The sequence below is a fragment of the Cetorhinus maximus genome, unplaced genomic scaffold (genome assembly GCF_964194155.1).
Source record: "Cetorhinus maximus unplaced genomic scaffold, sCetMax3.hap1.1 HAP1_SCAFFOLD_2309, whole genome shotgun sequence".
In the NCBI taxonomy this organism is placed as follows: Eukaryota; Metazoa; Chordata; class Chondrichthyes; order Lamniformes; family Cetorhinidae; genus Cetorhinus; species Cetorhinus maximus.
Genome location: NW_027598248.1, coordinates 20,001 through 30,000, shown reverse-complemented (window position 1 = coordinate 30,000; position 10,000 = coordinate 20,001).

The following is a 10,000-nucleotide window of genomic DNA, read 5'->3' as shown; positions in this document are numbered from 1 at the left end:
AGGGGCATTTTCCTTCTGGAAGGTATGGGCCCGGAGGAGGCTTGTGGTTGGTGCGGTTGTAAGAGTGTGCCGGCGGGTGAAGGGTTGCGAAGGCGGCGCATTTGTAGCCTGCATGGTGAGTGTTAGTGTTGGGGTCGGGGTTGGGGGTCGGTGACGGGGAGAAGGTGAGGGAATAGGGTTAGTGTTGGGGTCGGGGACGGGCAAAGGGTTAGGGTAAGGTTTAAGGGTAGGGTTAGGGTTAGGGTTAGGGTTAGAGTTAGGGCGAGTGTTAGGGTTAGGGTGAGGGTTAGGGTTACGTTTAAGTGCAGGGTTTAGAGCGTGTGTTAGGGCCAGGGTTAGGGTTCGGCGAAGGGTAAGGTAGGCAAAGTGCAGAAGGTGAAATGGTTAACCAGTTAGCAAGCAGGGCAGCCGGCCGGTAATTGGAGCCGCCCGCCCGGTGATAAGGGTGCAGTTAGGTGCCGACAGGCCCAGCAGCTCCAGGGGCTAAGTACATGTGGGTAAATGGTTAACCAGTTAGCAGGCAGGGCAGCCGGCCGGTAATTACAGCCGCCCGCCCGCTAATAAGGGTGCAGTTAGGTGCAGAACAGCCCATCAGCTTCCAGGGGCTAAGGACATGTGGGTAAATGGTGAACCAGTTAGCAGGCAGGGCAGCCGGCCGGCCGGTAATTAGAGCCGGCCGCCTGTCCGCCCGCTAATAAGGGTGCAGTTAGGTGCAGACCAGCCCAGCGGCTCCAGGGGCTAAGTACATGTGGGTAAATGATGAACCAGTTAGCAGGCAGGGCAGCCGGCCGGTAATTACAGCCGCCCGCCCGCTAATAAGGGTGCAGTTAGGTGCAGAACAGCCCATCAGTTTCCAGGGGCTAAGTACATGTGGGTAAATGGTTAACCAGTTAGCAGGCAGAGCAGCCGGCCGGCAATTAGAGCCGCCCGCCCGCTAATCAGGGTGCAGTTAGGTGCAGAACAGCCCATCAGTTTCCAGGGGCTAAGTACATGTGGGTAAATGGTTAACCAGTTAGCAGGCAGAGCAGCCGGCCGGCAATTAGAGCCGCCCGCCCGCGAATCAGGGTGCAGTTAGGTGCAGAACAGCCCATCAGTTTCCAGGGGCTAAGTACATGTGGGTAAATGGTGAACCAGTTAGCAGGCAGAGCAGCCGGCCGGCAATTAGAGCCGCCCGCCCGCTAATCAAGGTGCAGTTAGGTGCAGAACAGCCCATCAGTTTCCAGGGGCTAAGTACATGTGGGTAAATGGTGAACCAGTTAGCAGGCAGAGCAGCCGGCCGGCAATTAGAGCCGCCCGCCCGCTAATCAAGGTGCAGTTAGGTGCAGAACAGCCCATCAGCTCCAGGGGCTAAGTACATGTGGGTCAATGGTTAACCAGTTAGCAGGCAGAGCAGCCGGCCGGTAATTAGAGCCGCCCGCCCGCCCGCTAATAAGGGTGCAGTTTGGTGCAGAACAGCCCATCAGCTTCCAGGGGCTAAGGACATGTGGGTAAATGGTGAACCAGTTAGCAGGCAGGGCAGCCGGCCGGCCGGTAATTAGAGCCGGCCGCCTGTCCGCCCGCTAATAAGGGTGCAGTATGGTGCAGAACAGCCCATCAGTTTCAAGGGGCTAAGTACATGTGGGTAAATGGTTAACCAGTTAGCAGGCAGGGCAGCCGGCCGGCCGGTAATTAGAGCCGTCCGCCTGTCCGCCCGCTAATAAGGGTGCAGTTAGGTGCAGAACAGCCCCTCTGTTTCCAGGGGCTAAGTACATGTGGGTCAATGGTTAACCAGTTAGCAGGCAATGCAGCCGGCCGGCAATTACAGCCGCCCGCCCGCTAATCAGGGTGCAGTTAGGTGCAGAACAGCCCATCAGCTTCCAGGGGCTAAGGACATGTGGGTAAATGGTTAACCAGTCAGCAGGCAGAGCAGCCGGCCGGCAATTAGAGCCGCCCGCCCGCTAATCAGGGTGCAGATAGGTGCAGAACAGCCCATCATTTTCCAGGGGCTAAGTACATGTGGGTAAATGGTTAACCAGTTAGCAGGCAGGGCAGCCGGCCGGCCGGTAATTAGAGCCGCCCGCCCGGTGATAAGGGTGCAGTTAGGTGCCGGCCAGCCCAGCAGCTCCAGGGGCTATGTACATGTGGGTAAATGGTGAACCAGTTAGCAGGCAGGGCAGCCGGCCGGCCGGTAATTAGAGCCGCCCGCCCGGTGATAAGGGTGCAGTTAGGTGCCGGCCAGCCCAGCAGCTCCAGGGGCTAAGTACATGCGGGTAAATGGTTAACCAGTTAGCAGGCAGGGCAGCCGGCCGGCAATTAGAGCCGCCCGCCCGCTAATCAGGGTGCAGTTCGGTGCAGAACAGCCCATCAGCTCCAGGGGCTAAGTACATGTGGGTAAATGGTTAACCAGTTAGCAGGCAGGGCAGCCGGCCGGTAATTAGAGCCGACCTCCCGGCCATTACGGGTGCAGTTAGGTGCCGACCAGCCCAGCAGCTCCAGGGGCTAAGTACATGTGGGTAAATGATTAACCAGTTAGCAGGCAGGGCAGCCGGCCGGTAATTAGAGCCGACCTCCCGGCCATAGGGCTGCAGTTAGGTGCCGACCAGCCCAGCAGCTCCAGGGGCTAAGTACATGTGGGTAAATGATGAACCAGTTAGCAGGCAGGGCAGCCGGCCGCTAATTACAGCCGCCCGCCCGCTAGTAAGGGTGCAGTTAGGTGCAGGACAGCCCATCAGTTTCCAGGGGCTAAGTACATGTGGGTAAATGGTTAACCAGTTAGCAAGGCAGGGCAGCCGGCCGGCCGGTAATTAGAGCCGGCCGCCTGTCCGCCCGCTAGTAAGGGTGCAGTTAGGTGCAGAACAGCCCATCAGTTTCCAGGGGCTAAGTACATGTGGGTAAAAGGTTAACCAGTTAGCAGGCAGGGCAGCCGGCCGGTAATTACAGCCGCCCGCCCGCTAATAAGGGTGCAGTTAGGTGCAGAACAGCCCATCAGTTTCCAGGGGCTAAGTACATGTGGGTAAATGGTTAACCAGTTAGCAAGGCAGGGCAGCTGGCCGGCCGGTAATTAGAGCCGGCCGCCTGTCCGCCCGCCAGTAAGGGTGCAGTGAGTTGCAGAACAGCCCATCAGTTTCCAGGGGCTAAGTACATGTGGGTAAATGGTTAACCAGTTAGCAGGCAGCGCAGCCGGCCGGGAATTACAGCCGGCCGCCTGTCCGCCCGCTAATAAGGGTGCAGTTAGGTGCAGGACAGCCCATCAGTTTCCAGGGGCTAAGTACATGTGGGTCAATGGTGAACCAGTTAGCAGGCAGAGCAGCCGGCCGGCAATTAGAGCCGCCCGCCCGCTAATCAGGGTGCAGTTAGGTGCAGGACAGCCCATCAGTTTCCAGGGGCTAAGTACATGTGGGTAAATGGTTAACCAGTTAGCAGGCAGGGCAGCCGGCCGGCCGGTAATTAGAGCCGGCCGCCTGTCCGCCCACTAATAAGGGTGCAGTTAGGTGCAGAACAGCCCATCAGTTTCCAGGGGCTAAGTACATGTGGGTAAATGGTTAACCAGCTAGCAAGGCAGGGCAGCCGGCCGGCCGGTAATTAGAGCCGGCCGCCTGTCCGCCCGCTAATAAGGGTGCAGTTAGGTGCAGGACAGCCCATCAGTTTCCAGGGGCTAAGTACATGTGGGTAAATGGTTAACCAGTTAGCAGGCAGGGCAGCCGGCCGGTAATTACAGCCGCCCGCCCGCTAATAAGGGTGCAGTTAGGTGCAGAACAGCCCATCAGCTTCCAGGGGCTAAGGACATGTGGGTAAATGGTGAACCAGTTAGCAGGCAGGGCAGCCGGCCGGCCGGTAATTAGAGCCGGCCGCCTGTCCGCCCGCTAATAAGGGTGCAGTTAGGTGCAGAACAGCCCATCAGTTTCCAGGGGCTAAGTACATGTGGGTAAATGGTTAACCAGTTAGCAGGCAGGGCAGCCGGCCGGCCGGTAATTAGAGCCGGCCGCCTGTCCGCCCGCTAATAAGGGTGCAGTTAGGTGCAGAACAGCCCCTCTGTTTCCAGGGGCTAAGTACATGTGGGTCAATGGTTAACCAGTTAGCAGGCAGAGCAGCCGGCCGGCAATTAAAGCCGCCCGCCCGCTAATCAGGGTGCAGTTAGGTGCAGAACAGCCCATCAGTATCCAGGGGCTAAGTACATGTGGGTAAAGGGTTTACCAGTTAGCAGGCAGGGCAGCCGGCCGGCCGGCAATTAGTGCCGACCTCCCGGCAACAAGGGTGCAGTTAGGTCGCCGACCAGCCCAGCAGCTCCAGGGGCTAAGTATATGTGAGTAAATGGTTGACCAGTTAAGCAGGCATGGCAGCCGGCCGGTAAGCGGAGCGTCCCGCCCCGTAATACGGGTGCAGTTAGCTGCAGAACACACCGGCAGGTCCAGGGACGAAGTAGTGGACGGGGAAACGGTTAACCAGTTAACAGGCAGGGCAGCCGTACGGGCAGTAGAGCCGCCCGCCCCGTAATACGGGTGCAGTTCGCGGCAGACCAGCCCCGCAGCTCAAAAGTCTAAGTGGAGAACGGGGAACCGGTTGACCGGTGAGCCGAAGCATGCCAGCAGGCAGGGAAGGTGCAAAAAGGGCCGATAAGACCGAACCGGCACGAGTAACAGGCTGCCGGGGGCGGGTTCCCAGCAAACCAGGTGAGGGGGCGTGGCCGGAGGCCGCGCAGGAGAGCCGCCCGCCCGTGAGTACGGTTAGAGGCAGCAGCGGGCTTCCCCAGCAGGGCAGAAGCCGAAGTGCAGGGAGCGAAATGGTTAACCAGCGAGCAGGCAGCATTCCGGCAGGGCTGGAGGGCGAAAAACGGCGTAAAATAACGGACCGGCAGGAGGAAATGGCTGCCGGGGGGCGGACCCAGAGCCCCCACGTGAGGGGGCGGTTCGGGTGGCAGAGCCGCGCATGCGCGGTTGGAAAACGCGTCACGTCGGAGCAGGGTGAAATCATTAACCAGTCGGCCGCTTCGGCGTCGGCTGGCCGGGCCGAGGAGGGTCGGACCGGGGAAAGGTTCCCGGTTTCGTGTCCGTCGGGTGGTCCCGAGTGCGGCAGGAAAAAATCCGGAATCCTGGGAGCCTTTTTTAAAAAAGAACCGGTCCGGGATGGGGTCGGATTTGGAAGCGTTTGCGGGGCCTAGGTGCCTCTTCGTCGGCATGACTACCGGACGGTCACCCGCCGATCGGCATTTGCGATTTGTTGGCTGGGGAGGTTGGCGGGGTACCTGCAGAATAGTAGGAGGTGGCAAATCGAGAATCGGTCGACATCGCCAAGTGCCTTCTCGAGCCTCCAGGTCTGCAGGGACCGACCCAGGCTGCCCCCAAACCGACCGCGAGGCCGTGCCGGGCGGCCATTTTTGGCCATTTTCGGCATTTTTCGCGTCTTTCGGTAGGTCACGGAAAGCGGCGGCCTGAAGCCCGGGCGTGCCCGGGGAAGGCTCCCCTTCGCCCGCGGGACCGGATTTGCCCCGGAAACGTCCCGAAGCCGGCCGGGAAGGCGGTTTCGAGGGCGAAGCACCTCCGATTGCCTTCGCAAGGCCGGGGAAAGTGGCCCCTGGGCCCGGGAGAGCAAAATCCGTGCGAGGACGGAAGCCCATGAGGTCAGATCCGAGGCTCTTACCCGGCGCCCGGTGGGGGTATTCCCGCAAAGAGCAGCGAGTGCGCCCGGCGACGGGTCAAGTTGCAATTTCTGGCATGCCACTCCTGGAGCTGGTTCATGAGTTCCCCTCGGAAGTCCCGATGAGGAAAGGGCAAAATGGCGTTTTGCGGGCTTTGGGGCCTCTTCGTCGGTAGGACTACCGCCCGACCTTACGGTTGGAATTGTCGGCAGGGGAGGTTGGCGGGGTACCTGCAGAATAGTAGGAGGTGGCAAATCGAGAATCGGTCGACATCGCCAAAAAACCTTCTCGAGCCTCCAGGTCTGCAGGGACCGACCCAGGCTGCCGCCAAACCGACCGACAGGCCCTGCCGGCGGCCATTTTTGGCCATTTTCGGCATTTTTCGCCTCTTTCGGCCGGGATGGAAAAGCGGCGGCCTGAAGCCCGGGCCTGCCCGGGGAGGCCTCCTAATCGCCCGGGGGACCGGATTTGCCCCGGTGAGAGCCCCGGAAACGTCCCGAAGCCGGCCGGGAAGGCGGCCAAGGACGAAGCACCTCGGATTGCATTGGCAGGCCGTGCAAAGTGGCCTCCGGGCCCGCGAGACAATGCAGGGTGCCCTCGGTGTGCCCCTGAGAAATGGTTAACCAAACGAAGGACAGTGCGCCTCGGATTGCATTGGCAGGCCGTGCAAAGGGGCCCCCGGGCCCGCGAGACGTTACAGATTGCCCTCGGTGAGCCCCTGAGAAATGGTTAACCAATTGGACTTAGTCTCTGGCGGAGAGACAAAGTGTTTTCACGAGAAATGGTTAACCAATTGGACTTCGTCTCTGGCAGAGAGGCAAAGTGTTTTCACGAGAAATGGTTAACCAATGAGGACAATGGACCTCGGGTTGCATTGGCAGGCCGGGCAAAGTGGCTCTTGGGCCCGCGAGAGCAAAATCCGTGCACAGACGGAAGTCCATGAGGTCAGATCCGAGGCCTTTACCCGGCACCCGGTGGGGGTATTCCCGCAGAGAGTAGCGAATCTGCCCGGCGACGGGTCAAGTTGCATTTTCTGGCATGCCATCCTGGAGCTGGTTAATGAGTTCCCCTCGGAAGTCCCGATGAGGAAAGGGCAAAATGGCGTTTTGCGGGCTTTGGGGCCTCCTGGACGGTAGGACTACCGCCCGACCTTACGGTTGGAATTGTTGGCAGGGGAGGTTGGCGGGGTACCTGCAGAATAGTAGGAGGTGGCAAATCGAGAATCGGTCGACATCGCCAAAAACCTTCTCGAGCCTCCAGGTCTGCAGGGACCGACCCAGGCTGCCGCCAAACCGACCGACAGGCCCTGCCGGCGGCCATTTTTGGCCATTTTCGGCATTTTTCGCCTCTTTCGGCCGGGATGGAAAAGCGGCGGCCTGAAGCCCGGGCCTGCCCGGGGAGGCCTCCTAATCGCCCGGGGGACCGGATTTGCCCCGGTGAGAGCCCCCGAAACGTCCCGAAGCCGGCCGGGAAGGCGGCCAAGGGCGAAGCACCTCGGATTGCATTGGCAGGCCGTGCAAAGTGGCCTCCGGGCCCGCGAGACAGTGCAGGGTGCCCTCGGTGTGCCCCTGAGAAATGGTTAACCAAACGAAGGACAGTGCGCCTCGGATTGCATTGGCAGGCCGTGCAAAGGGGCCCCCGGGCCCGCGAGACGTTACAGATTGCCCTCGGTGTGCCACTGAGAAATGGTTAACCAATTGGACTTAGTCTCTGGCAGAGAGGCAAAGTGTTTTCACGAGAAATGGTTAACCAATTGGACTTAGTCTCTGGCAGAGAGGCAAAGTGTTTTCAAGAGAAATGGTTAACCAATTGGACTTAGTCTCTGGCAGAGAGGCAAAGTGTTTTCCAGAGAAATGGTTAACCAATTGGACTTAGTCTCTGGCGGAGAGACAAAGTGTTTTCAAGAGAAATGGTGAACCAATTGGACTTAGTCTCTGGCAGAGAGGCAAAGTGTTCTCACGAGAAATGGTTAACCAATTGGACTTAGTCTCTGGCAGAGAGGCAAAGTGTTTTCCTGAGAAATGGTTAACCAATTGGACTTAGTCTCTGGCAGAGAGGCAAAGTGTTTTCCAGAGAAATGGTTAACCAATTGGACTTAGTCTCTGGCGGAGAGACAAAGTGTTTTCACGAGAAATGGTTAACCAATTGGACTTAGTCTCTGGCGGAGAGACAAAGTGTTTTCAAGAGAAATGGTTAACCAAATGGACTTAGTCTCTGGCAGAGAGGCAAAGTGTTTTCAAGAGAAATGGTTAACCAATTGGACTTAGTCTCTGGCAGAGAGGCAAAGTGATTTCAAGAGAAATGGTTAACCAATTGGACTTGGTCTCTGAACGGCAGGCAAATTGTGGCCTTGAGAAATGATTAACCAATTGGACTTAGTCTCTGGCGGAGAGACAAAGTGTTTTCACGAGAAATGGTTAACCAATTGGACTTAGTCTCTGGCAGAGAGGCAAAGTGTTTTCCTGAGAAATGGTTAACCAATTGGACTTAGTCTCTGGCAGAGAGGCAAAGTGTTTTCCAGAGAAATGGTTAACCAATTGGACTTAGTCTCTGGCGGAGAGACAAAGTGTTTTCAAGAGAAATGGTGAACCAATTGGACTTAGTCTCTGGCAGAGAGGCAAAGTGTTCTCACGAGAAATGGTTAACCAATTGGACTTAGTCTCTGGCAGAGAGGCAAAGTGTTTTCCTGAGAAATGGTTAACCAATTGGACTTAGTCTCTGGCAGAGAGGCAAAGTGTTTTCCAGAGAAATGGTTAACCAATTGGACTTAGTCTCTGGCGGAGAGACAAAGTGTTTTCACGAGAAATGGTTAACCAATTGGACTTAGTCTCTGGCGGAGAGACAAAGTGTTTTCAAGAGAAATGGTTAACCAAATGGACTTCGTCTCTGGCAGAGAGGCAAAGTGTTTTCCAGAGAAATGGTTAACCAATTGGACTTAGTCTCTGGCGGAGAGACAAAGTGTTTTCACGAGAAATGGTTAACCAATTGGACTTAGTCTCTGGCGGAGAGACAAAGTGTTTTCAAGAGAAATGGTTAACCAAATGGACTTCGTCTCTGGCAGAGAGGCAAAGTGTTTTCAAGAGAAATGGTTAACCAATTGGACTTAGTCTCTGGCAGAGAGGCAAAGTGATTTCAAGAGAAATGGTTAACCAATTGGACTTGGTCTCTGAACGGCAGGCAAATTGTGGCCTTGAGAAATGATTAACCAATTGGACTTAGTCTCTGGCGGAGAGACAAAGTGTTTTCACGAGAAATGGTTAACCAATTGGACTTAGTCTCTGGCAGAGAGGCAAAGTGTTTTCCTGAGAAATGGTTAACCAATTGGACTTAGTCTCTGGCAGAGAGGCAGAGTGTTTTCACGAGAAATGGTTAACCAATTGGACTTAGTCTCTGGCAGAGAGGCAAAGTGTTTTCAAGAGAAATGGTTAACCAATTGGACTTTGTCTCTGGCAGAGAGGCAAAGCGTTTTCCTGAGAAATGGTTAACCAATTGGACTTAGTCTCTGGCGGAGAGGCAAAGTGTTTTCAAGAGAAATGGTTAACCAATTGGACTTGGTCTCTGAACGGCAGGCAAATTGCGGCCATGAGAAATGGTTAACCAATTGGACTTAAGTCTCTGGCAGAGAGGCAAAGTGTTTTCCTGAGAAATGGTTAACCAATTGGACTTAGTCTCTGGTGGAGAGGCAAAGTGTTTCCCGTTGTAATGGTTGGCCAATGCACTTCGGATTGCGTTGGTAGGCCGTGGAAAGTGGTTCTTGGGCCCGCGAGAGCAAAATCCGTGCGCAGACGGAAGTCCATGAGGTCAGATCCGAGGCCTTTACCCGGCACCCGGTGGGGGTATTCCCGCAGAGAGTAGCGGGTGTGCCCGGCGACGGGTCAAGTTGCAATTTCTGGCATACCACTCCTGGAGCTCGTTAATGAGTTCCCCTCGGAAGTCCCGATGAGAAAATGGCAAAATGGCGTTTTGCGGGCTTTGGGGCCTCCTGGACGGTAGGCCTACCGCCCGACCTTACGGTTGCAATTGTTGGCAGGGGAGGTTGGCGGGGTACCCGGAGATTTTCGGGGACACGATTTTCAGAACATTTTCAGACAACGGTCACACTTTAAAAATGCCCAGAAAAGTGCGACTTTGAGGGTGGTAAGCGTTTTCAAATAGAATACCTTTCAAAGAGCTCTCGGAAGTCCTATATGAGGATTTAAGATGAATTTGTGCGGGCTTTCCGAACTCCGTTGTCGGTCTGAAATATCGGCCAGGGTCCAGACCGGTGGTAACCCTGGTTTAATAAACTTGGCCTGTGGCGAAAAGAACAGACAAAATGACAAAGTGTCATATATATATATATATATATATACATGTGTATTTATGAACAAAAAAAATCACAAAGTG